Here is a 4,951-nt window from a genome sequence, read left to right on the forward strand (position 1 = left end):
ATGAAGTCTGCGGGGCCCTGGGGGGGGGCAGCGGCGGCGGAGGTGGTGGAGGCAGGCACCTCCTCTGACGCCCAATCTCTCCTCGTTTACGAGGCAGCCGCCAGCTCCCCTCCCTGACTCCCCAAGATTTGGGGCCATTTTAATATGTGTCGATAATGCCATGAGCTACTATTTAACTTTTCCACGAGGACCCATCTCCCGAAATGCAGTGGTTTTCAGGCTTGGCTGCACTAGAGAACCCCCAGGGAAAGGAGAGACGTCTGTACCTCCCTCTCTCTCCCTCTCCCTCCGTATCTCCTTCTGGCTCTCTCCCTCTCCTTCTGGGGTGATGCCCGATGAGCTCAGATTCGCAGATGTTCCCCCCATCCCCTCTCTGTGCCTTGCGTGGGGCCTGGGCCTTCTCACTGTGGCCCGGGAACAGCCTCGACATTCAGACATCGGTTCCTGCAAGGACACTTGCGTTTGGTCCATACCGCATGTGGCTGCAGTCTGTGCTTCTCCCGTTTAGCATCTTCAGTAGATGGGGGCTGTGCATGAGCCCTTCATCTTCCCCGCAGACACCACTGGTGCTTGCTCGGCCTCGCGGGTGATGTCCACGGGGGACAGACCTGTGTCCCCACCTTCTTGGGCTGCAGACAGGCCACGTTGGTCCTGTGGTGACTGGGGGCTCCCAGGAGAACCCCACCGCAGACCCAGAGAGGTGGCCCCAGAGAAGGTGGCGTACGCCTGGGGCCAGGCCTCACCAGCCAACCACGGGGCACCTGCAGCAACAGGTCTCTCGCCGTCCAGGGGCTGGGTGTTCGGGCGCCGTGGGGATGAGCTGCTGTCTGCACGGCAGCCAAGTTTGTATTGTTGAGCCCGGGGAGGCCCCTGGGTGGCTCCTGGAGAGCCTGGTCACATTTCTTCCTGCCCTTGGCCTTAGAGCTCATCATGGTTCACGCCGTTTCTGGTTCCAAAAGGACCTGTGTTCATAAAGACCACATGTTAGGACAGCACCAAAGTGTCTAGAAATCCAGGCCAGGAGGAGGAGGGAGGGGGTTTGGCTGTGCCCGCCAGTGGCCTGAGAGCCCTCCCACCCACAGAGACCTGGCCCGGGGCCTGTGGGGAGGGCGTGGCCCACGGTCCCCAGCGCTGGCTGTCTCTGGGTTCCAGGAGAACTGCGCGATCCTCGGGGAGCTGGTAAGGCTGCAGGCTCAGAAGTCCCGCCTGCTGGGATTCAGCACGCGTGCCGACTCTGTGCTGGAGATGAACATGGCCAAGACCAGCCAGGTGGTGGCCACTTTCCTAGGTAACCCCGCCTCCCCGAGTCCCAGTGGGGACGGGGGTCAGGTGGACCTTGACTGGACGTGGTGCTGCCTGAGACCCCACTGTGTCAGCCCTTGGGGGTCGCCTTCCCCAACCCTTCATTCTGCCTCGAGGGGCGTGGGGTGGGGGGCGGCTGGGCGGCTGCCACAGGGACATAGCTGAGCCTCTCCCCTCCGCCCGCAGATGAGCTGGCCCAGAAGCTGAAGCCCCTCGGGGAGCAGGAGCGGCCCTGATCCTGGAGCTAAAGAAGGCTGAGTGCCAGAGGCGGGGCCTGCACTTTGATGGGCCCATCAACGTCTAGGACCTGCGCTACTACATGAACCAGGGGGAGGAGACGCGCTACCACGTGGACCAGTACCTGCTCAATGAGTCCTTCCCCATGCAGGTGGTCACGTGCGGGCGGCTGGGCATCTCCCAGGAGCTGCTGGGGCTGACCTTCGACCTGGAGGAAGGCGCCAACATGCGTCACGAAGATGAAGATGTGAGGCTCTACACGGTCCGGGACGCGGCCTCGGGCAAGGTCATCCATCAGCAAGTTCTACCTGGACCTCTACCCTCGGTGCATGCGTGGGAGAACCTGTCGGCCGTGGGCCGGGGCTCCTCTGTGGTAGCGGGGCCTCACCCGCGTCCCTCCCCAGGGAAGGGAAGTCCGGGCACATGGCCTGCTTTGGCCTGCAGCCGGGCTGCCTGCAGCAGGACGGGAGGCGCCAGATTGCCATCGCGGCCATGGTGGCCAACTTCACCAAGCCTACGCCCAACCCGCCCTCCCTGTTCCAGCATGATGAGCTGGAGACCTACTTCCATGAGTTCTGGCAAGCGATGCACCAGCTCCGCTCCCAGGAGGGTGCGGGCGAGGGGCTGAAGGCAGGGGGCGGGGAGGGCCCGGGCTCTCCCGTGGTCCTCAGGCAGGCCCTCGCCACGGGATTCTTCCGCTGATGTCACCCCGCACGAGGAGACGCCCTCGGTGTCAGTTTCCATCATCAAACCCCACGCACTGGGCGCGTAAACAACGGAAGTGGATGTCCTCGAGACTCTGGAGGCTGGAAGTCCCAGATCAAGGAGTCAGGACTGGTTCCCTGCATGTTAAATACAGGTATTCAAGAGTTGCCTTTAAAAAAGACAAAATAGAAGAAAGGAACGTTGCATGCAAGGCTGGTGAGTGATGAGTGATGAGAACCAGAGGTTAGGCTCTGGGGCCGGGAGCACCACGCCCTGTGAGGCCCTGGGGCTGCTGCCAGTCTCGGTGGAGGCTCAGCAAGTCCCAGTGACTTCCCAATGTGGGGGGGGTCCCCAGATGAGCGTCTGGGCCCAGGACCCAGTGCTCGTTCAGTCTTCCTGCAGTCAGCCCTTCGTCCTGAGAGCGATGCTCTCACAGACTGCAACCGGAGCGCGTGGGGACACTTTACTGAGCTGTGCAGCCGTCACTACTGCCCTGTTCTGGAACATTTCCCTCACCCCAAAAAGGTCCCTCACGCCCTTAGTTATCATTCCCTCCCCTCCCCTGTCCCTGACAACCAGGAACCCACTCTGACTCTGTGGATCTACCTGTTCTGGACGTTTCCCCTCAGTGGGGTCACACCCTGTGTGTCCTTCTGTGTCTGACTTCTCTCGCTGAGCACCGTGTTCTCACGGTGCATCCACGTGGCAGCGAGTGGCAGGGCTTCACACCTTTGCGTGGTCGAGGGCCGGAAAAAAGACAAACGAAAAGAAGGGCACGTTGCCTGCGACTCTGGTGACAGCCGGGGATGAGAACCAGAGGGTAGGCTCTGGGGCCGGGAGCGCCGCGCCCTGTGAAGCCCTGGCGCTGCTGCCAGTCTCGGCGGGGCACGAGCAGCGCCGTCCCCCAGGAGCTGCTGGACAAGCTCATCAAGTCCCGGCTGGCCAACCCCCGTGCGGCCGGGCCGAGGGAAAGGAAAGGGGCTCCTGGACCGCCCGGCTGGAAAGCGCGGCCTGGACACAGTGCCAGCGCCCCCGTCTCCTTCCTCCCGCCCTCCAGGCCTCTTCAACCTGCGCCAGATCGTCCTGGCCAAGGTGGACCAGGCCCTGCACACGCAGACGCCCTCGGACCCGGCCTAGGACAATGCCCGCCTCTGCCAGGAGATCCTCGGGGTCCCAGCCACGCCAGGTAGCCAAGCGCACGCCGGGCCCACCTTAGCGGTCGGTTGGCGGCTACTGCCCAGGTCAAGAGGATCCTCTGGTGGTGTGTGAAGGGGGACCGACTGACGGGCTCTGGTCGAGGCTCGCTGACCTCTGGCCTCTTCCTGCCTGGGTTCCTGGGCTGGTCCCTCCAGCTGTGGCCCGCGGAGTCCGAGGGTGGGCTGGGCGTATCTGCACGTGCTTTCTGGAGAGCCTGGAAGAGGCAGGAGAGGGCTTCATACCCTGGACGGAACGCGTCGACGAGGTTTGCCCGTGCGTGTCGGTGCGGAGACGCAGTTCACTCCCTCGTGAGCGCTTTAACCCGCGCTCTCCCCGTGCTGGAGGGCGAGCCCTGACTCATCCCTCGGAGCCTCGGGCAGCTGTCCCTGTAAGAGGCTTAGGGGTGAACCCTCGTGAGCTTCAGCAGAAAGTCGGCAAAGATTGATTTGTGTCCCTCCACTGAGTTGCCCGCAAGGTCCCCGTTTTCTAGAAGTGTTGGGCCAATACTCCCTCTAGTGGCAGGGGACTCAGACAGGGCTGCTTTGAGGCCCCAAGCTCTGGGCTCTGGGGAAGGGGCACGGAGCGGCCAGGGGGCCGGGCAGGAGCCTCTCCGCGTGTGTCCCAGGGACCCACCTGCCTGCGACCTTCGGCCACCTGGCAGGAAGCTACGACGCCCAGTCCTATGGCTACCTGTGCAGCGAGGTGTACTCCGCGGACACGGTCCACACACTCGTTTCAAGCAGGAGGGCGTCCTGAGTGGCAAGGTGAGAGGCCGGCCTGCCGTGCAGACCAACACGGAGGTCCTTGGCCTGGGCCTAGATGCTTGTGCCGCCCGCCTGGGCCTGCCAGGCTCTGAGGGCCCTGCCCAGAACCCCCTGCTCCCCTGCCCTTTGTTGAGTCACAGCAGAGGTGGCCACACCCACACCCTCCGTGAAGGGGGTGCTCCACCCTCCTGCAGCCCCGCCCCCTCTCCTCAGGTTGCCATGGACTACAGAAGCTGCATTCTGAGGCCAGGGGGCTCCGAGGATGCCAAGGGCATGGTGAAGCTCTTCCTGGGTTGTGACCCCATGCAGGACGCCTTCCTCCTGAGCAAAGGGCTGCAGGTTGAGGGCTGCAAGCCGCCGGCCTGCTGACGGCACGGGGTTTTGCCCCCCCGGGCGGGCCGGGTGCCTTAGCGCCCCGTCGGGGCGGGGGAGGGGCCGTGTGTCCTCCCAGCCCCCTAGTCCCCGGCGGCCGGCCTAGGCCAAAAGTCTCCACCTGGAAGTGTCTGGAAAGCCTGGCATCAAGGCTCCCCCTTGTTGCACTAATGCAATCCCTTCCTGGGGAGCTTTCCTGGTAACAAAACGGTTCTTTGAAAACGCAGCCATTAATAAAAAAGACTCTACTCCTGGTCTCTGCCTGCCGTCCCTTCCACCACAGGAGTGGCATGGGGGCCGTCACACTGGGGGGAGTTCTGACCTTGGTCGGGGATCAGCCCTGGGGCCGTGGTGACGCGTCTGGGTCACTGGGA

At 63.5% G+C, this 4,951-nt stretch overlaps 1 pseudogene across 1 annotated transcript; it reads left to right on the plus strand.

Moving 5' to 3' along the window:
* The first annotated feature begins 1,146 nt into the window (after positions 1-1,146).
* On the plus strand, positions 1,147-4,574 carry LOC309606823 (thimet oligopeptidase-like; annotated as a pseudogene). The gene is made up of 7 exons: positions 1,147-1,288; positions 1,489-1,864; positions 1,944-2,139; positions 3,144-3,195; positions 3,302-3,430; positions 4,067-4,205; positions 4,419-4,574. The product of its transcript is annotated as a thimet oligopeptidase-like (transcript).
* Positions 4,575-4,951: the final 377 nt, after the last annotated feature.

The sequence above is a fragment of the Balaenoptera borealis genome, assembly GCF_965194805.1.
Source record: "Balaenoptera borealis genome assembly, chromosome: 1".
In the NCBI taxonomy this organism is placed as follows: Eukaryota; Metazoa; Chordata; class Mammalia; order Artiodactyla; family Balaenopteridae; genus Balaenoptera; species Balaenoptera borealis.